This window comes from Heterodontus francisci, chromosome 23, assembly GCF_036365525.1.
Source record: "Heterodontus francisci isolate sHetFra1 chromosome 23, sHetFra1.hap1, whole genome shotgun sequence".
NCBI classification, from domain to species: domain Eukaryota; kingdom Metazoa; phylum Chordata; class Chondrichthyes; order Heterodontiformes; family Heterodontidae; genus Heterodontus; species Heterodontus francisci.
Genome location: NC_090393.1, coordinates 67499301 through 67522127, shown reverse-complemented (window position 1 = coordinate 67522127; position 22827 = coordinate 67499301). Strand labels below are relative to the sequence as shown.

General features: G+C 44.6%; 1 protein-coding gene across 12 annotated transcripts in view; it reads left to right on the top strand.

Moving 5' to 3' along the window:
• Positions 1 to 22827, top strand: part of specc1la (sperm antigen with calponin homology and coiled-coil domains 1-like a) — a 575263-nt gene that overhangs the window by 285595 nt on the left and 266841 nt on the right. The gene's annotated exons all lie outside the window — the stretch shown is intronic.

Genomic DNA, 22827 nt, shown 5'->3' with positions numbered 1-22827 from the left:
TCAAGGACAATTTAATCTATACCCCATCATTCTCCTTTATCCATATACCTATCTAAAAGCCGTTTGAAAGTCCCTAAAGTTTCTGACTCAACAACTTCCCCAGGCAAGGCATTCCATGCCCCGACCACTCTCTGGGTAAAGAACCTTCCCCTGACATCCCCCTTATATCTCCCACCCTTCACCTTAAATTTATGACCCCTTGTAACGCTTTGCTCCACCCGGGGAAAAAGTTTCTGACTGTCTACCCTATCTATTCCCCTGATCATCTTATAAACCTCTATCATGTCACCCCTCATCCTTCTCCGTTCTAATGAGAAGAGGCCTAGAATGTTCAGCCTTTCCTCGTAAGACTTATTCTCCATTCCAGGCAACATCCTGGTAAATCTCCTCTGCACCCTCTCTAAGGCTTCCACATCCTTCCTAAAATGAGGCGACCAGAACTGCACACAGTACTCCAAATGAGGCCTTACCAAGGTCCTGTACAGCTGCATCATCACCTCACGGCTCTTAAATTCAATCCCTCTGCTAATGAACGCTAACACCCCATATGCCTTCTTCACAGCCCTATCCACTTGAGTTGCAACTTTCAACGATCTATGCACATAGACCCCAAGGTCTCTCTGCTCCTCCACATGCCCAAGAACCCTACCGTTAACCCAGTATTTTGCATTCGTGTTTGTCCTTCCAAAATGGACGACCTCACACTTTTCAGGGTTAAACTCCATCTGCCACTTTTCAGCCCAGCACTGCAACCTATCCAAGTCCCTTTGCAGACGACAATAGCCCTCCTCGGTATCCACAACTCCACCAACCTTTGTATCATCTGCAAATTTACTGACCCACCCTTCGACTTCCTCATCCAAGTCGTTAATAAAAATCACAAACAGGAGAGGACCCAGAACTGATCCCTGTGGCACGCCACTGGTAACTGGGCTCCAGGCTGAGTATTTACCATCTAAGACCACTCTCTGCCTTCTATCAGTTAGCCAATTCTTAATCCAACTGGCCACATTCCCCACTATCCCATGCCTCCTGACTTTCTCCATAAGTCTACCATGGGGGACCTTATCAAATGCCTTACTAAAATCCATGTACACCACATCCACTGGTTTACCCTCATCCACTTGCTTGGTCACCTGCTCAAAGAATTCAATCAGGCTTGTGAGGCAAGACCTACCCCTCACAAAACCGTGCTGACTGTCCCGAATCAAGCAGTGTCTTTCCAGATGCTCAGAAATCCTATCCCTCAGCACCTTTTCCATCAACTTGCCTACCACCGAAGTAAGACTAACTGGCCTGTAATTCCCAGGGTTGTTCCTATTTCCTTTCTTGAACAGGGGCACAACATTTGCCACCCTCCAATCACCTGGTACCACCCCCGTCAACAGAGAAGATGAAAAGATCATTGCCAGCGGCTCTGCAATTTCATCCCTTGCTTCCCATAACATCCTTGGATATACCCCGTCAGGCCCGGGAGACTTGTCTATCTTCAAGTTATTCAAAAACCCCAACACATCTTCCCTCCTAACGAGCACTTCCTCGAGCTTACCAGTCTGTTTCACACCGTCCTCTTCAGTAATACACCCCTTCTCATTCGTAAATACCGAAGAGAAGTACTCATTCAAAACCTCACTTATCTCTTCCGGCTCAACACACAGTCTCCCGCTATTGTCCTTGACCGGACCTACGGTCCCCCTAGTCATCCTCATATTTCTGACATACGCGTAAAAGGCCTTGGGGTTTTCTTTTATCCTACCCGCCAAGCATTTTTCATGCCCTCTCTTAGCTCTCCTAATCCCTTTCTTCAGATCCTTCCTGGCCATCTTGTATCCCTCCAGAGCTATGCCTGTGCCCTTTTTCCTCAACCTTATATACGCATCCTTCTTCTTCCTAACAAGACTCTCAACCTCTCTTGTCAACCACGGTTCCCTCACATGACCATCCCTTCCCTGTCTGACAGGGACATGCTTATCAATGGCCCCTACTATCTGCTCCTTGAAAAAGTTCCACATTTCGACCGTGCCCTTCCCTGCCAGCATATGCTCCCAACTTATGCTCCTCAGTTCCTGCCTGACAGCATCATATCTACCCTTCCCCCAATTGTAAACCTTGCCCTGTTGCACATACCTATCCCTCTCCATTACCACAGTGAATGCTACAGAATTGTGATCACTATCTCCAAAGTGCTCGCCCACCAACAGCTCTATCACTTGCCCTGGTTCATTACCTAGTACCAAATCCAATATTGCCTCCCCTCTGGTCGGGCAGTCTACATACTGAGTCAGAAAAGCTTCCTGGACATACTGCACAAACACTACCCCATCCAAACATTCCTTTGAAATTGGCGATTTATGTCCACCTTGGACAGGGGAGAAGTGCATGGGGAAGACTGGCCAACGAACTATCACTGGGCTCAGTGCTAGCCCCAGTGCTGTTGGTATATGTACAAATGACCTGCCAACAACCACATCACGCAAGTTCATCTATGTTGATGACATCTGTTGTGCCACCCGAGCTCCATCCTACTGCACCCTGGACCAAATCCTTAACAAAGACGTTACAAATCTGACCCGCTACTGCAGCACATGGCGTCTCACAGTGAATCCCTCTAAAACCATATCCAGTGTATTCCATCCTCACAATGCCAGTGCCAGAAAAGAATTGCGGATCTGCATGGATGGCCAGAGACTAAAGCATGATCCCAACCAAACATACTTGGGAGTGACTCTGGATAGGAATTTGTCCTTCGGGAGCAGCTGAAGAAAACAGCAGCAAAGGTCAAAACCAGAAACAACCTATTAGCCAAGCTTGCTGGATCTACGTGGGTGTTGCTGCCACAACACTCTGATCCTCAGCACTTGCCCTACCGTACTCAGTAGCAGAGTACTGTGCACCTGTCTGGCATAGGTCATCACATGCACATCTTGTTGATACTCAATTGAATGCAACAATGCACATCATAACTGGAACCCTCCACTCAGCACCCCTCCCCTGGCTTCCTGTCCTCGCAAACATCACTTCCCCCACACATCTGCCGACTGACCAAAACACACAGGCTGGTTGAATCCGTCTGTGCTGCACCTCACCTACCATTCCACAATGACATGTTGACATGTTCAATCCACCTACTGCCCACCTTCCATCTTGGCGTCCTGAGCAAGATCTACCAGCAGATATCCTTTGGATCAAAGAATGGGAGACATGGGAAGTCACTAACAGGTTCCTTGTGACAAACCCCATCTGTTGACTGGCAGGCTTTGAACCACCGCGGCGTGAGTGGTCCTTGCTAAACAGGTTCAGGCCAACCTCCACTGCTGGGGCCTCAGTACAAACCCCTTATGCATTTGTGGAGAGACACAAACAATACTGCACATTACCAAGGAGTGTCCCCTCTAGACTAAGTGGCAGACAAATCACCATAAACTCAGCAAATGAGGAGGCTATTGCTTGGCTCCGGGGATTTACATTCGCTAAATAATAATAGTGCCAGGCAATGACCATCTCCAACAGGAGAGAATCTAAACACCTTCTCTCGATGTTCAAAAGCACTACCGTCGCTGAGTCCCTCACCTTCAATGTCATGGGGGTTACCATTGACCAGAAACCTAACTGGACCAGCCATATAACTACTGTGGCTTCAAGCGCAGGTCAGAGACTGGTAATTCTGCAGTGAATAACTCACTTCCCGATGCCTCAAAGCCTGTCCACCATCTGCAAGGCAAAAGACAGGAGTATGATGGAATACTTGTCTGGATGAGTGCAGTTCAAACAACACTCAAGAAGTTTGACACCATTTTGTAAAAAGCAGCACGCTTGATTAGCACCGCATCCACCACACCTTAAATATTCACTCCCTTCACGAGCGTGTGACACCCACATCTTGTGAATGAATATTTTGAAAAAAATTTGGAGGAGGCCATCATTTTTATAGACAGTGACTGCATTTTGTATAAGTTGTTGTTTCTGGGTTGTTGTCTATATTGTTCTCCCCTCACCCACAGTACCTTCCTTCAATGTCTGCTCCTGACTTTGGCACTGCACTTTACAAAGAGGTAAGGATGGAGATTCTTTTGGGGCTTCCCAACATGCTGCATAATTGAAGTAAGGGAGAAGAGTTTGTGAAAAGGCAACAAATGCAGGTACAACAACTCCAAGATTTTGGCCACAGACTGATGATCTAAATGAACAAAGCAGAGGAGTCCTGTGCTCAGTTCTGCTACACAGTACAGGCCACCAGAGTTGGCATTGCTGTGCACTGATCTGGACCAGGTGGTGCTTCCTGTGGAAATGAAAGTTTTCAGAGCATGCAGCTTTATGCTAATGAATCCTTCTACGTCACTTCTCCTCACCGGAGACTATTTGAAGGAGAAGAAACACTGGTTGGCTTTTGGAACAGGATTATCCTCTGCATTTAGGATTGCTGATTCCCTGAGAAAACCCCTAAGGACAGAAAGAGCATCAGAATCTGTGTTCAGTTTCTTGGCCGCCACCTGTAGAAAAGTGTGTCGTGATTGTGGCTAAGCCGCAAGGGTGTGCAAAGTGGCAGCGGTTGCATGCAGTTCTTCAAATGCCATCTTCAAGAGCAATTCCTCATTTGAAGTCGGGTACTGCCTGACTGCATGGACTCGATCAGCCATCTCTGCAGCTGGACCTGCAGGGTGGCCTTTACCCCAAACAGGTGCTGCCCTCTCAGGGCATTTGCTGCAACAGGACCTCTAACTCTTAATCATGAAAGGAAGCAGTGTTGTCTTACAATGCACCATTCTGAACAATTTAGACAAGCTTTCTGTCAGCAATGTTCTTTGGTGATCAGTTACCAACTTTCAACAGCTGCTTCCTTAATGGAGCTGGTGATTCCTAGCCAAATGTTCTGCAGCCCAAATTCTCTGGGCAAATCTTTCCTTTGCTTGTAACCATGACAAATGAGTGATCAGGCATTGCCCATATTGATCCAGTGTATATGTTTTTTTGAAGTGTGTCATTACTCTGACTTAGCCTGAGGTGTGTGTGTGGGGGTGGGAAGTTATTTTGTATGGACTACATAGAAAAGTGCTGTTAGATGTGAAATACCATCATCTCTCCGGAGACGACTTGTTGCTTCTATATTAGGCTAAAAGCATTAACCAGTCTGAATGTATTAGTGTTGTTTTCTCAGATGGAAAAACAATTTAAAAACTCAGGACATTGAGTAATGCAGAATGGAATTTCTCCTCCCCAGTTTTTAACTTCCACTTATTCTGCCCCTAATCCCAGACTTTGTACTGTCCCTCATCCATACTCGTGCAAGAAACTTGGGAATTTGCACTAAAACAGTTCACACAGATTGCGCATCTTGATTTCCGCATTCCTTTGCTGAGATTCCATTGGCTTCGCTCCCTGGTTGAACTGTAAAAACTGGGAACAAATTAAAAACCTAAATCTACATGGTAGCATTGTGTGGCATAAAATGATGCAGCATACTCCTCCGACTAGGTTTTCCTAATGGCTAGGATTGTAGCTTCCAGGCCCTCAATGTAGAATACCCTCTATGTTTGACCTTTCAGACTGTGTTATTTCTAAGAGTGCTGATTTATTCTATTCACGTTCTAACTCACCAGTTTATTTTTGTTCCCCTCCACTGCCTACAGTTGACATTTGACATAATGCTGTAGATCTCCCAAATTTGAAAGAAAGGGACTTTCAGAGAGAGACTTGCCGAAAGTTTGTCATTAATGGAAGCAATTAGTTAGATAATAATCAACTCTGGCAGACGGGAAAAGGAAAGGAAGGAAAATATCACACAATGATAATAGTAGGAAATAATACTGTTGATAATAAATACTGAAATAATACTGGCTGGAGCCAGACTTATACCACAAGCGTTTTCATGCTTCGCAGTATGTATACCTTCAATTGAAAATGTATGGGCTGCAATCTGAAATTTTTATTATTTAATCTTTGCCATCAGTAACAATTGATGCCATCCACTTGCTGCACTCTGAGTTCATCTAATTGATTAACAGTTGGTAAACAAAAACAACTTACATTTTTACAGTGCCTTTAAAGTAGTAAAAAGTATTGAGGCACTATACAGGAACCTAATCGGACCAAAAATTAACACCATGCCAAAGATGGGCGGCACAGTGGCGCAGTGGTTAGCACTGCAGCCTCACAGCTCCAGGGACCCGGTTTCGATTCTGGGTACTGCCTGTGCGGAGTTTGCAATTTCTCCCTGTGTCTGCGTGGGTTTCCTCCGGGTGCTCCGGTTTCCTCCCACATGCCAAAGACTTGCAGGTTGATAGGTTAATTGGCCATTATAAATTGCCCCTAGTATAGGTAGGTGGTAGGGAAATATATAGGGACCGGTGGGGATGTTATTGGAATATGGGATTCGTGTAGGATTAGTATAAATGGGTGGTTGATGGTCGGCACAGACTCGGTGGGCCGAAGGGCCTGTTTCAGTGCTGTATCTCTAAACTAAACTAAACTAAGGAGATATTAGGAGGTGTGACTAAAATCTTGTTCAAAGAGATAGGTTTTAAGGGAGGGAGGGAGAGGTTTTATGCAGATGAAAATTAGGAGGGGGCCAAGGGAGAGCTCCAGGGATAACTGTGCAGGAGTGGGAAGGGAGGCCATTGCAGGAAATTCTCTGGCCGCAAATTAATAGATGAGTGGAAACAGGTGAGGCATTCCCACTCAGCTAGACAACAGAGAGTCTTAAGGGAGATGGGGCTCTACCAGGGGAATAGAAACATAAAAAATAGGAGCAGGAGTAGGCCATTCGGCCCTTCAAGCCTACTCCGCCATTCATTATGATCATGGCTGATCATCCAACTCAATAGCCTGTTCCTGCTTTTGCCCCATACCCTTTGATCCCTTTAGACCCAAGAGCTATATCTAACTCCTTCTTGAAAACATACAATGTTTTGGCCTCAACTGCTTTCTGTGGTAGCGAATTCCACAGGCTCGCCACTCTCTGGGTGAAGAAATTTCTCCTCATCTCAGTCCTGAAAGGTCTACCCCGTATCCTTAGACTATGACCCCTGGTTCTGGACTACCCCACCATCGGGAACATCCTTCCTGCATCTATCCTGTCAAGTCCTGTTAGAATTTTATAGGTTTCTATGAGATCCCCCCTCACTCTTCTGAACTCCAGCGGATATAATCCTAACCGACTCAATCTCTCCTCATAAATCAGTCCTGCCATCCCAGGAATCGGTCTGGTAAACCTTCACTACACTCCCTCTATAGCAAGAACATCCTTCCTCAGATAAGGAGACCAAAACTGCACACAATATTCCAGGTGTGGCCTCACCAAGGCCCTGTATAATTGCAGCAAGACATCCCTGCTCCTGTACTCGAATACTCTCGCTATGAAGGGCAACATACCATTTGCTTTTTTAAACCGCCTGTTGCACCTGCATGCTTACCTTCAGTGACTGGTGTATGAGAACACTGGAAACAGGTGAGGCAGTCCCACTCAGCTAGACAACAGAGAGTCTTAAGGGAGATGGGGCTCTACCAGGGGAATAGAAACATATTCGCTGCATATTCCCCCCTCTCAGTTTATAGCCGTTCAGATAATCTGCCTTCCTGTTTTTGCTACCAAAGTGGATTAGTCTACTCACTCAACTTGTCCAAATCACCCTGAAGCCTCTCTGCATCCTCCTCACAACTCACCCTCCTACCCAGTTTTGTGTCATCTACAAATTTGGAGATATTACATTTAATTCCCTCATCTAAATCATTTATGTATATTGTGAATAGCTGGGGTCCTAGCACTGATTCCTGTGGTACCCCACTAGTCACTGCCTGCCATTCGGAAAAAGACTCATTTAGCCCTACTCTTTGTTTCCTGTCTGCCAACCAATTTTCTATCCATCGCAGTACACTACCCCCTAATCCCATGTGCTTTAATTTTACACACTAATCTCTTATGTGGGACTTTGTCGAAAGCCTTCTGAAAGTCCAAATAAACCACATCCACTGGCTCCCCCTCATCAACTCTACTAGTTACATCCTCGAAGAATTCTAGTAGATTTGTCAAGCATGATTTCCCTTTTCTAAATCCATGCTGACTCTGCCCGATTCTACCACTGTTCTCTAAGTGTTCTGCTATAAAATCTTTGATAATGGACTCTAGAATTTTCCCCACTACTGACGTCAGGCTGACTGGTCTATAATTCCCTGCTTTCTCTCTACTTCCCTTTTTAAATAGTGGCGTGACATTAGCTACCCTCCAATCTGTAGGAACTGTTCCAGAGTCTATAGAATCTTGGAAGAAGACCACCAATGCATCCACTATTTCTGGGGCCACTTCCTTAAGTACTGTGGGATGCAGACCATCAGGCCCTGGGGATTTATCGGCCTTCAATCCCATTAATTTCCCCGACAACATTTCTCTACTAATACTGATTTCCTTCAGTTCCTCTCTCTCACTAAACCCTATGTTCTCCAACGTTGACCATAGTGAGAAAGAGTAAGTGCTTTAGTTGAAGACAAGGGCATCAAAGGCATAAGAGCGTGATTGAGCAGATAGACAATAGTAAAAAAAAATCTATTTGTTGTCATCGACTGGGAGCAAAGTATATGAATGGTCTGGTAGAAAACAAGAGGAAAAATGTCACTGCTGCGAACATTTGCTTAGATATAAAATAAGAAATAAATTAGACTTGATTTAGGGGCTCCTTTGAATAGATTTTATAGTGAGGCTTGGATGCAGTTTGCTCTTTTCTAAGTAGATGGTGATCAGCCACTGAAAGTCTCTTGTGCAGAACTGTCAGATGCTGCACTACAAGACAATTGTATTTATCCTTTCATGGGATGTGAGCATTGCTGGCAAGGCCAACATTTATTGCCTTTCCTTGATTGTCCTTGAGCAGGTGGTAGTGAGCCGTCTTCTTGAGCCAGTACAGCCCATGAGGTGTGGCTGTAGTTCCAGGATTCTGACCCAGTAACGGTGATATAGTTCCAATTCAGGATGGTGTGTGGCTTGGAGGGAACTTGCAGGTCATCCCTGTGTAAAACTCCTCGGGTATATGCCCAAGAGAATGTTTGATGTGAAAAGTAAATATACATTGTAAATATAATGCAATGGCAAGTGTAGTGAGGCACCTCATGTACTGTATTGAAAGAAGCTGATCTGTATTGCACTTTGTCGTCAAATTTGAACTGTTATGTACTGTACTGTACAGATTTTATGAAGCAAGTAGATTTTGGGGAAAATAGCTTGCATGTGGTAGTGTTCCCATGTGTCTGCTGCCCTTGTTTTTCGAGGTGGTAGAGGTTGCCGGTTTGGAAGGTACTGTTGAAGGAGGCTTGGCAAATTGCTGCAGTGTGTCTTGTATATGGTACACACTGCTGTCACTGTGCGTTCATGGTGGAGGGAGTGAATGTTTAAGATGGTGGATGGGGTGCCGATCGAGCGGGCTGTTTTGTCTTGGATGGTGTCGAGCTTCTTGAATGTTGTTGGAGCTGTACTCATCCAGGCAAGTGGCAAGTATTCCATCACACTCCTGACTTGTAGATGGTAGAAAGGCTTTGGGAAGTCAGGAAGTGAGTGACTTGCTGCAGAGCTCCCAGCTTCTGACCTGCTCCTATAGCCACTGTATTATTGTGGTTGGTCCAGTTCAGTTTCTGTTCAGTGCATATCCCCAAGATGTTGATGGTGGGGGATTCAGAGATGGCAATACCATTGAATGTCAAGGGGAAATGGTTAGATTCTGTCTTGTTGGAGATGTTCATTGCTGGCAATTGTGTGACACGAATGTTACTCGGCATTTATCAGTCCAAGCCTGAATGTTGTCTGGGTCTTGCTGCATACAGGTACAGACTGTTTCAGTATCTGACGAGTCGTGAAGAGTACTGACACTGTGCAATTATCAGCAAACATCATTATGATGGAGGGAAGGTCATTGATGAAGCAGCTGAAGATGGTTGGGCCTGGGACACTACCCTGAAGAACTCCATGCAATGGTATTTGGCCTCCAACACCTGCAACCATCTTTGTTTGTGCTAGGTATGACTCGAACCAGTGGAGAGTTTTCCTCTGATTCCCATTGACTTCAATTTTGCTAAGGCTGCTTGATGCCACACTCAGTCAAATGCTGCCTTGATGTCAAGGGCAGTCACTCTCACCTCACCTCTTGAATTCAGCTCTTTTGTCCCTGTTTGGACCAAGGCAGTAAACTAGAGCTGAAGGGTCCTTTTTTCTTCATTCGTTCATGGGTGTGGGCGTCGCTGACTAGGACAGCATTTATTGCCCTTGAGAAGGTGTTGGTGAGCACTTTCTTGAACTGCTGCAGTCCATGTGGGGTAGGAGATGGTTATTGCCTGGCACTTGTGTGGCGCGAATGTTGCTTGCCACTCGTCAGTCCATGCCTGGATATTGTTCAGGTCTTGCTGCATTCCCACACAAACTGCTTCAGTATCTGAATGGTGCTGAACATTGTGCAATCGTCAGCGAACATCCCCACTTGTGACCTTATGATTTAAGGAAGGTCATTAATGAAGCAGCTGAAAATAGTTGGGCCTCGGACACTACCCTGAGGAATTCTTAGTGATGTCCTGGAGCTCAGATGAATGATCTCCAACAACCACAACCATCTTCCTTTGCGCTAGGTATGACTCCAACCAATGGAGAGTTTTCCTCCTGATTTCCATTGACTACAGTTTTACTGGGGCTGCTTGATGCCATAATCGTCAAATGCTGCCTTGATGTCACGGGCAGTCACTCCCACCTCATCTCGTGTTCAGCTCTTTTGTCCATGTTTGAACCAAGTCAGTAATGAGGTCTGGAACTGAGTGGCCCTGGCGGAACCCAAACTGAGCGTCACTGAGCAGGTTACTGCTAAGCAATGTCGCTTAATAGCAATGGACACCTTCCATCACTTTACTGATTGAGAGTAGACTGATGGGGTGGTAATTGACTGGGTTGGACTTGTCCTGCTTTTTGTGTACAGGATATACCTGGGCAATTTTCCACATTGCTAGGTAGATGCCAGGGTTGTAGCTCTACTGGAACAGCTTGGCTATGGGCACGGCAAGGTCTGGAGCACAGGTCTTTAGTATTATTGCTGGGATATCGTCAGGGCCCATAGCCTTTGCAGTATTCAGTGTCTTCAGTCGTTTCTTGATATCATGTGGAGTGAATGGAATTGGCTGAAGACTGGCATCTGTGATGCTGGGGATATCAGGAGGAGGCTGAGATGGGTCAGCAACTTGGCACTTCTGGCTGAAGATTGTTGCAAATGCTTCAGCCTTATCTTTCACACTGATGTGCTGGGCTCCCCCATCATTGAGGATGGGGATATTTGTGGAGCCACCTCCTCCTGTTAGTTGTTTAATTCACGACCGAATGTGGCAGGACTGCAGAGCTTAGATATGACCCATTGGTTATGGGATTGCTTAGCTCTCTCTATCGCTGCTTACGCTGTTTGTCATGCAAGTAGTCCTGGGTTGTAGCTTCACCAGGTTGACACCTCAGTATGAGGTTTAGCCTGGTTCTGCTCCTGGCATGCCCTTCTGCACTCTTCATTGAACCAAAGTTGGTCACCCAGCTTGACTGTAATGGTAGAGTGGGGGCTATGAGGTTACAGATTGTGGTTGAGTACAATTCTGCTGCTGATGATGGCCCTCAGTGCCTCATGGATGCCCAGTGTTGCATTGCTGGATTTGTTTGAAATCTATTCCATTTAGCACGATGGCAGTGCCACACAACACGATGGAGGGTATCCTCAATGTGAAGACAGTACTTTGTTTCCACAAGGACTGTGCGGTGGTCACTCCTACCAGTATTGTCGTGGACAGATGCATCTGTGGCAGGCAGATTGGTGAGGAACCCAAGCTGAGTATTGGTGAGCAGGTTATTGCTGAGTAAGTGTTGTTTGATAGCAGTATCAGTGACACCTTCCATCACTTTGCTGATGATTGACAGTAGACTGAAGGGGCAGTAATTGGCTGGATTGGATTTGTCCTGCTTTTTGTGGACAGAACACACTTGGGCGATTTTCTACATTGCCGGGTAGCTGCCAGTGTTGTCGCTGTATTGGAACATCCTGGCTTGGTGTGCGGCCAGTTCTGGGCCCAAGTCTTCGGTCTTACAGCTGGGATGTTGTCGGGGCCCTTAGCCTTTGCTGTGCCCATTGCCTTCAGCCGTTTCTTGCTCTCGCGTGGAGTGAATCAAAATTGTCTGAAGACTGGCATCTGTGTTGCTGGGGTCCTCAGGAGGAAGTCAAGATGGATCATGTTTGTTGAAGCAAGTTATTTCATTCAGTTTGTTTGTTCATGAAATATTGGAGAGGAATGCAGATGATATGTGCTTACGTTACTGTTTGTTCTAGTCTATAAATTAGATATAGACCCAAATAAAGGTAGGTGTCATGTGTAAAGACATGGGGCTGAATTTTATGCCGCCCCGCAGGTCAGATGGTGGCGTGGCGGTGGCATAAAATTGAGTGGGAGGCTTACCTGCCCTGCTTCCGTCAACTTTACAGCGGTCGGGCAGGGTCGGGGGGGGGACAGCCTGCCTGCCCGAGGTCAATTAAGGCCCTTAAGTGGCTTCTTAAGGGCCCTTGCCCGCCTGCTCAGGTATTTTACTCATGGCAAGCAGGCATGCTGGGGATGTGAAAGGCCGCACAGGATGCCCAATTGAGAGCCACCCCCGCCTCCCAACCCACCCCCAGGAACCAAGACACCCACCTCCCCCCAAATGACCACTCCAGCCTCACCAGGGAAGGACTGATATCCCTGGTGAGGCATGCCCAATTTACCTTCTCTCCTGGCTCCCATGGTGTCTGCTGGGCTGCAGTCCTAGCAGTGGCTATCGCTCCCGGTGGTGCTGCCGGCCCGCTGATTGGCCGGCAGCTCATTGAGGCGGGACCTCCTCCGTCAGGTGGGTGGAAGCGCGCCCCCCCCCCCCTCAGGACAGTTAAAGCCTGGGGACCCGTAAAATGCAGGACGGATCCCCGGGCTAGGCGGAAGCGGGTTCGCCACCGACTTTTACGCCTAAGGTAAAGTCCAGCCCATGGACTGGAAATTACTGTGTTGGTTAATTTGCATTTTAATGTATTGCAAGTCAAAACATTTCTTTGAGGTCAGGTAATAGTTAAGTGAAAAACCAGCACTGCAATTATACGCTGTATCACCTATTAACAAACCAGACAGATATATAACCAATGCATAGTGGGTGACTACAACTGTTATTAATGGGGTGGAATGGAGTTCACATTAAGGCCACTTCTTGGACAAGGCTCTGGAGATTATGCATGAGCGGATGATGCATGCCCTCTTCAATAACAGCAAGTACTACTAGAGTAGGCCACTTGGCCCTTCGAGCATTTTAATAACAATTTAATCATAATGGTTCTTTTTAATAAAAGTACTTCACAAGAGAGCGAACAGATTGAGTACTGGCAGGAGAATTAGAATAGTTGACCAAAAGTCTGGTCAAAAAATAAGTTTTGAGGAGGGTTTGAATGGCTGGGAGCAAGTAGCAAAGCCAAGAAGTTTAGGGAGAAATTTCCAGAGATGAGTGTAGACAGATGACAGCCAAACCATAAAGTTAGAAACAACAGGAGATGGTAGATGTGCATGAGGGCGCGTCTGGAGGATAATAGAGCATGTATAGCTGGAAGGGATTGTCAAGATAGGCAGGGGGTAGGCCACAAAGGAATTTGTTGAAAAGAACAAGGAGTTTGACTTCAGTTTGTGGAAGTTGGCACGGACAGCAGTGATGGGCCAATGTGTTTTAATGTGGGGTAGGATGATAGTGTAGTTACTTGTGATGGGGCCTCCCACTGTGTAATAGAAGGATCCCACTGTGTAATAGACATTTATCGGATAAGATAAAGAATTCACATCAGGAACCAGTTGGATATAAAGGATGATTCTGTGATCCAGTGCTGTCAGCCTGGGCTGCAGTTGCAGGTTTGTGTCTGAGTAACTAATATTTAAATAATTATTCCTGCAAAGGAGTTGGAGTTCAGGAGTAAGAAAGTTATGTTGCAATTGTGCAGGGATTTGGTCAGGCCACACCTGGAGTACTGTGTGCAGTTTTGGTCTCTGCACCTAAGGAAGGATATACTTGCCTTAGAGGGGGTGGAACCAAGGTTCACCGAGATTTTTCTGAGGATGGGAAGGTTTTCGTGTGAGGAGAGATTGAATAGAATGGGCCTACACTGTTTGGACTTCAGAAGTGATCTCATTGCGACATATAAGATTCTGAAAGGGCTTCACAGGGTAGAGGTTGGGATAATGTTCCCCTGGCTGGAGAGTCTATAACTAGGGGGCATAGTCTCAGGATAAGGGGGTGGCCACTTGTTATTGAGATGAAGAGAAATTTCTTCACTCAGAGTTGTGAACCTTAGGAATCCTTTACCCCAGAGGGTTGTGAATATTCAGTCAATGAGTATATTGAAGTCTGAGATTGATTAGATTTTTGACCCTAAGGGAATTGAGGGATATTGCACTCAGCAGGAAACTGGTGTTGTAGTTGAGGATCAGCCATGATCTTAAGTGGCAGAGGAGAGTTGGGGCTGAATGGCTTATTCTTCCTATTTCTTATGTTCGTAACCAGGCTCAAGATATGGGCAGAAATCTGACCAGCATCAAGGTCATGCTGGTTATATCCCATCCACTAAAAGCAGGACAAATTTAATTCAGCTGATTACCAACCCATTGGTCTACTCTCAATCATGAGTAAAGTGATGGGAAGTGTCGTCAAGCAACACTTACTCAATGCTCAGAGTAAGGATGGTGGATTACCTTTCCTAAAGGACATTAGTGAACCAGATGGCTTTTACAACAGTCAGTAGTTTCAGGATCATTAGACCAGCATTTTATTCAGATTTATTTAATTGAGTTTAAATTCCCCAGTTGCCATGGTGAGATTTGAACTCGTGTCTCTGGTGCATTAGTCCAGGTCTGTGGATTACAAGTTCAGTATAACATAACTACTATGCTACTGTTCACAAAAGGGAATGGTAGAAGAGAGTCACACAAGGGCAGTACCACTGAGCTTGATAATGGATGAAAGGGGGCCGAGGAGGATGGATTGTGTCTTATGCACCTTCTAGTTTATAAAAAGGATTAAAATAGGAGGCTTGCCTGATGGCTCCATGTAATGTTGAGCCATACAGACCAGAAAGGTCCTAATCTTGATTTCTGCTTCGTACTGAGTTCACTGCTTCCAGCTACAATAGCAGTTAGGAGCCACATCCAGGAAGGGAAGAAATTAGACAGGATTCCTGCTTCTCGTTCCTATCCAGTAATTGCAGCTGGAAAACATGTCTATGTGTGCGCATCTAGTGAAGACTGGATCAGGTTTGGCAGCTTTTTTGCATGTCCCCTGAATAACCTGCTAGCACACGGTGTCTGAACTAGCATGTGAAAAGTGCACATTTGAGAAATAATTAGAGGGATACAGGCGGCCAGGAAACCGTATCCCAGTAAACGTTGCACCTCTGAAACGTCACTGAAAGTGGCAACGCAGGTGGATAAGGTAGTCAAGAAGGCATGCGGCATGCTTGCTTTCATCGGTCAGGGCATAGAGTATAAAAATTGGCAAGTCATGCTGCAGCTGTACAGAACTTTAGTTAGGCCACACTTAGAATATTGTGTGCAATTCTGGTCGCCACACTACCAGAAGGACGTGGAGGCTTTGGAGAGGGTACAGAAGAGGTTTACCAGGATGTTACCTGGTCTGGAGGGCATTGGCTATGAGGAGAGGTTGGATAGACTGGGATTGTTTTCACTGGAACGACGGAGGTGGAGGGGCGACATGATCGAGTTATGAGTGGCATGGACAGAGTGGATAGTCAGAAGCTTTTTCCCAGGGTGGAAGAGTCAGTTACTAGGGGACATAGGTTTAAGGTGAGAGGGGCAAATTTTAGAGGGGATGTGCGAGGCAAGTTCTTTACACAGAGGGTGGTGAGTGCCTGGAACCTGTTGCCGGGGGAGGTGGTGGAAGCAGGTACGATAATGACGTTAAAGAGGCATCTTGACAAATACATGAATAGGATGGGAATAGAGGGATACGGACCCCGGAAGTGCAGAAGGTTTTAGTTTAGGCAGGCATCAAGATCGGCTGTACTGTTCTTTGTTCTTTAGGAGAGGAAGAGAAAAATTGGAAAAATTTAAATAGAGTTGTGGGATGGCAGTTATTAAGTGACCTTTACAACCTCATTAAACTTTATTAATGAGGTTCTGTAATTCATTTTTACATTAATGTCAGTAAATTGATTGCAATCCAATTATCTCTTCACTAGCTTTTAAAATTTTTTTTTTTAGAGATACAGCACTGAAACAGGCCCTTCGGCCCACCGAGTCTGTGCCAACCATCAACCACCCATTTATACTAATCCCACATTAATCCCACATTCCTACCACATCCCCACCTTCCCTCAATTCCCCTACCACCTACCTATACTAGGGGCAATTTATAATAGCCAATTTACCTATCAACCTGCAAGTCTTTGGCTGTGGGAGGAAACCGGAGCACCCGGCGGAAACCCACACGGTCACAGGGAGAACTTGCAAACTCTGCAAGGCAGTACCCAGAATCGAAACCGGGTCCCTGGAGCTGTGAGGCTGTGGTGCTCGCCACTGTGCCGCCCTTTCACAGCTCAACTACAATACTCAGGGCAGACGAATGACATTGATTCACTTTGCATTCTTTGCTCCAACAACTCTTTGTGAAAGGAAATTTCTGCTAACACCTCCTCACGCTAAGAATTTTAAATTGATACTGACTTTCGAATAGAGGGAATAGTCTTTCTCTATTCACGCTATTATATATCTCAGTTAAAATCTTCTTGGGCCTCTCTTCAGTGGAAATAGTCTCAGTTTCTCTTTTCTCCTGAAGACAGAAAATAGCACAAGACAGACCAGTATATACATGCTGAAACTACTTGGTCATGTTTACTTACAGATTTAATATACTGAAGCAGTAAGATGCAAGAAGATACCAGCGCAATACTTATAAACAACAAAGCTGCATTCGGTCTCTAAGTGGTTAAAGCAATGTTTTCAAATCATAGGTGGCTTGATTTTAGGATGGAATAGTCTTTTGTATACCTTCACAATGTAAATCTCAGTTTATGCACAAGAGTTCAGATTTCCAGCGGAGTTAAAACTAAAATTCCGCAGGACTTAAAAATCCAAAAGTCTCAAGTTGCAGTCATCCACGAGTAAAAATATAGTGGTGTAAGCTCTACAACCTGTTAATTCCATGGCTATATGTAATGTAATAAGCAGCTAGAACAAAATACATTTTAGATCAAATTCCAGATCAATAAAACTACTGGTCCCAGTTTCCTGGCTTCCAATTTGAAATAGAATCAGATATTTACAGCACAGAAGGAGGCCATTCGGCCCATTGTGTCCATGCCAGCAATTAGATATGATGGTGTTTTATGGTTTACTTTGCCTACACTGTTCCAACCAAGCACATCTACAGCTGAAAATGCCAGATTGAAAATGTTGAACAAGTGAGCCACAGGAAGGCAGAATTGTTTCTGGACACAGATGTTCGGACAAGTGGGTGCCTGGGTGGTCCCTGTTGTACAGACCCCAGTAGTGCTCACTGAGGTACGTGATGCAGGCATGTTGATGCTAGGTCCAGCAATGTGATCTCATTGCATGCTATTTGTTTGTGCAGTAAGCTGAATGCACCAGTCACACCAGCAGAAGCATTTTGAGTGGAAGGAAAGCTTAGGGGGAGTACATTTTATTAAAATGCTCTTTTTATGGAAGAAGTAGTGGTCTTGTCAGCATTTCTTTGATCTTTATCACTGCCACAGAGACTCTCCCTCCCTACTAGGCTGCTCTAGTGATGTCAATTCCAGCGAACACTCTGGAATGGCTCCAGTATAAAGTGGCCTGAGGGCCAAGATGGAGTCATCTGACCCCAAGAGACCAGGTGATGAGCTGAGGGTATCGGGGTTGAAAAGGCTAAGTGGAGGCTTGGATGCCCAGCTGCTAACTAGGCTAGCCAACTACTTAGTGCTTTTACTGCCTGTAATTTTCTGGAGTCAGTTCATTTGTATAATCGTTCATTGTTGTTTTTTTAGATTAGAGATACAGCACTGAAACAGGCCCTTCGGCCCACCGAGTCTGTGCCGACCGTCAACCACCCTTTTATACTAATCCTACACTAATCCCATATTCCTACCAAACATCCCCACCTGTCCCTATATTTCCCTACCACCTACCTATACTAGTGACAATTTATAATGGCCAATTTACCTACCAACCTGCAAGTCTTTTGGCTTGTGGGAGGAAACTGGAGCACCCGGAGAAAACCCACGCAGACACAGGGAGAACTTGCAAACTCCACACAGGCAGTACCCAGAATCGAACCCGGGTCCCTGCAGCTGTGAGGCTGCAGTGCTAACCACTGCGCCACTGTGCCGCCCATATGTGTAACCAATTTTTTGGCAGCAGTTTACAAGGCTGGTAGGTGGAAGAAGTGCAAGAAAAATATGAATTGTGAAGAGACTCTATGTGGAGATTGAGGACAGTGCTCTCATATACAACCAGGGAGGCAGATCACCAGATTTCATTGTAGATTGAAGGGGAGCCATTCTAGAGTACCTGGGGATGCAGGAAGGATGACCCTACTCGAGGGTCTTCAATTAATTTTTCTTTCTCATACAAGTTAATTCTTGGTGAAACTTATGACAGCTATGCCAGTTTTCTGGCATTTTGAACATTGGAACATGAGGCCATTCAGACCCTCAAGCCAGTTCTACTCATTTAGACCATGGCTGATCTGTGTCTTAACTCGATCTACACATATCTAATCAATATCCCTTGATACCCTCCCCCAATAAAAATACATCAATATAAGAGCAAAGTATAATGGATGCTGAAAATCTGAAATAAAAACAGAAAGTGCTGGAAATACTCAGGTCTGGCAGCATCTGTGGAGAGAGAAACACTGTTAATGCTTCAGGTCAGTGATTCTTCATCAGAACTGGGAGTACTTCGAGATGTAACAGTTTTTATGGCAGGTAGGGAAGGGGGTTGGCGGCGGGGAGAAATCAGGATCAAACATTTCCACCAAATAGCGGGTTTCTGACGGGATTTCAGAAATCCACCATTGGCTTCTTGCTTTTCGTCCTTGAGCGAAAGACAGGCTTTAAAAAAAAAGTTGTCTCTTGACTATGCAGAGCATGCGCAGAGCGATCGCCAATGTCATCAGTGCATCTGAACACTTGCCAGAATGAATCAGGCGCATGTTGATGTGACCATGTAATGATGTCACCAAGTGTGTGGGCAACTTTGGCGGGTGGTGGGGGGGGGGGGTGGGTGAGGAAAAAAAAATTTATATGCTTAACTGAATGTATTGTGTGGTAAGTTGGTAAGAGCACCTGCTTTTTATTAAAAGTCTAATAGCACATTATAGAAATAGATTGGGATATATCAAATCATTAACAGTGCTATAATGACATGATTCCTTGTCAAAAAAAATTCCGACTTTTTTGTCTTGGGCTGCTAATTTTCAGATCTTTTGGTCTTTGCCCACCCTTGCCCCGGTAAAGAAATCAGATGTGTTGAGAGGAGGTGGAAATTGGAAAAGCAGAATCATCACAAACAGCAGCTGTCCCGGGGCAAAAAAAGGGCAGAGGTTATGAGCTGAAATTGTTGAATTCAATGGATGGACATCCAGCATTACTAAGGGGAAGACAGGATGATAATTGGACTCGGGCTGCAGTTCTACATTGGTGAATGTTACATTGTGCCTGGGATTTTATTCCTTATAAACCGCTGAACCATTTAAGCTCCAGTCGGTGTCCCAGCTCCTTCTGCAGGTGGATCTTTTACATCCACTTGGTTTAACATTTCCTCTGAAAGTTGGCATCTTCAACAATGTTGCCCTCCCTCAAACTGCACTGGAGGGTTTGAATGCTATTTGAATGCTCAAGTTGTGGAGTGGGGCTTGAAGCCATAATCTTCTGACTCTGAAGCTAGGACGCTGCCACTGAGGCAAGGCCTACGCTTAATTAACAGTAACTCCCTCTTTCCCTCGTACCTGCCCTGATCCTCTTTCATCTATTGACATTCTTGGCCTCTATCTCCTTTGATCTCAAATCTTTAATTCCCACATGTACATTGCTGAAAGTACTTAGCAGAAGTTCACTTTTCTGTTTTGTGCCAAGCACTTTTTGCTTTAAAGTGTTGGGTACTCCTCTCACTCTTCACGACCAGATACAAAGGAAAGGTTGCCACCTGTTGGTGATTGTTCTCTCAACTCTAGCCCAATACTGTCTTTAAGCTGCGTGGCTGCGTGACAACCCAAAACTTACCACACAGACAAAGCATAAGTTGTCTCATTAAGTTACTGCGCTTACGGGCCTGTGCAAAAATTTTAAAGGACCCATGCACTACAAAACAAACATTAAAGGCTATTTTGCTTTAGCCTCTGTCTCTGTCACAAAGGTTCTTGTCTCTCTTTATTTAACGTTGCTGTGGTCAGAACTCTTCCCAAATTTCTTCTCTTCTTGCATCTAAATTCCAAATACACTTTCCCACTCTTGATATCGTCACTTTGTTGCAGTCTTCTGTTCTAATTCTATTCCGAGATCTCATAACAATGGGTTTCCTTACTTCTCTCAGTGTTTCCTGCTTCATTCAAACCTCTGGCTTTTTGAACCCAAACTTTGTGTCACCTAAGCATTATTTCTGGATTTATCGCATTCCTTTTTATTTATCTCTACTTTGGTTGGATCTATCACCAGCCTTGGCCGTTTTTGCCTTAGTTTCTTCTTAACTGCTGTTATTAAGTGGAAGAAAGCTTTCGTTGTTATGCCCAGTAATAGTGAGATCCAAGCTGGTCTTTTTTGTGTAGACCACCCCACATGTACCTCCATATAATCCAGATTACAGCTGGTCTAATCAACATTGGTATTCATCTTTTGTGCCAGTTTGCTGATCTGTGTCCTTTGTAAGTGTGCAGATTACTGAATGTCTTGTCATTTCATTTGCTAGGGGGGGTCATTTGATGCAACATTCAAGTTTTCTCTTCATCAGATTTTTATTTTGTGTTTTTTTTTCTCTGTTGCAAATACGCATATTCAAATCCAGAATGTCAAAAAGTGCAAGGAAGCTGGAATATCAATCAGTATTTACCAGTTGTCCCTGTTGGGAGGAAGGTTCCTGACTGTGTCCATGGTCATCTCGCTGACCGACAGCAAGAGACTCGATGGTGCTGAAGATGGAAATGCCTCATTGGTGCAGTAGGGGAGCATAGTTTTGATTGGGACAAAGTAAAGCAAGTACTTGCTGGAAGTGTATTAAAATGAGTTACAACCAGCACTTGGACGGCAAACAAGGTTATAGTTTGCATGTTTGTTATATTTAATTAAGGCACTGAACATGAATATTGAGTAAAACTGTTCCTTGTCAAAAAAAAATTTGACACTAATTTAATTGCATGGTGAATGCATTTCCAAAAGGAGGAGCTGTTTTGTTAATAGTTCTGCTTCTCATTTTTCACTTACTTCAAAATAATTTTTAAAGTGTTTCATGCAGCTTTTCATATTACTCGGAGTAGGAAATTAGTTGATTCGAATTAAGATAATTGAGGCTCAACACTGTTTGACTCCAGTATTTTCAGTGATTAAATGTGTTCCAATTCAATGACACATTTATTTTTAGAACCACTTCTGAATGTTGTTTCTTTTCTCACCTAGCTTCCTCCTCTTGCAACCTGCACTATTCACTACTTAAGGCTATACAGACACTCAAATCTTGCACAGTTCGAACTGGTTGCTAGGAAATAAGTGGTCAGTGCAGTAAGAGGCTTGATAATTCAGTTTAATTCTAAATATTAAAACTTTACGTCTGTGAAAACTTCTTTAATAACTACCTAAGAAATAGTCATTGTATCGAAACTAACCTCGATTGAAAGGATGAAAGTTGCTTGTACAGTTCTAAGACAAACTTGGTCAGTCTCTACTTCAATGCTGATGGGTCTATGTTATCTGTATTACTGACTGTCATTTGGCACTTAATGAACAGATTTAATCAAGAGACGCATCAAGGGTCATTGGTGTAGGAAATGGGAATGACATACACGTGCAGTAGGAAAATACTTGTCTCAGTTGGCAGTTTGTTGTCTCCGAGTCAGATGCTGCTGACGTGAGCATGTTGTCATGAAGGTGCTTCCATTATTGATGTTTTTTTGAGGACTTGTGTTTAAAAGACTGTGGAAAATGTCTGAGAAGATGCCTGGACTTGTTTTTAAAAATGGGTCACTGGAAGGACACTTGGGACTTTGTTCAAATAAACACTTACTGGAAGTCACATGTCTTAAGCTAATAGCCAGAGCCTTATGGACTATGGAACTGTTTGGACTTAGAAAAGTCACATGTCTGGATTTATGGCTGTCAGGAATTTTGGTTTCGTTTTTGTATATTGTTTGAATTTGGTTTGGGTTGCAGCCTGCAGAGAGAGAGGCAACCAACCCATCCTGTTCCACCTCTTTGAGAAACCCTGAGAATCCAGTATGAGAGCTGGAGAAAGTGATGCAGCATTTCTCTTGAGAAACTGCTGGAAGACCTCCTCTCGACATCTCCTGAACGAACTGCTTCTGACAAGATCCCAGTGATAACCGTATGTGTCTAGTGACGCATGACTTGTACCAGGACGCCAGACCGAACATTTCATATCTTATCCTTTGTTTCTTCAAGAATTAACAATATCTCGGCCAAAGTATTTCTTTAAAGGTTGATCTCTGCTGTTGTAACATGACACTACATTTTTCATTTTTTGTAGGTATAATTAATCCTTGATATAAACATGGTTTTATTTTCCTATTTAGTTCCTAATTTAGGCTTATATTCACAT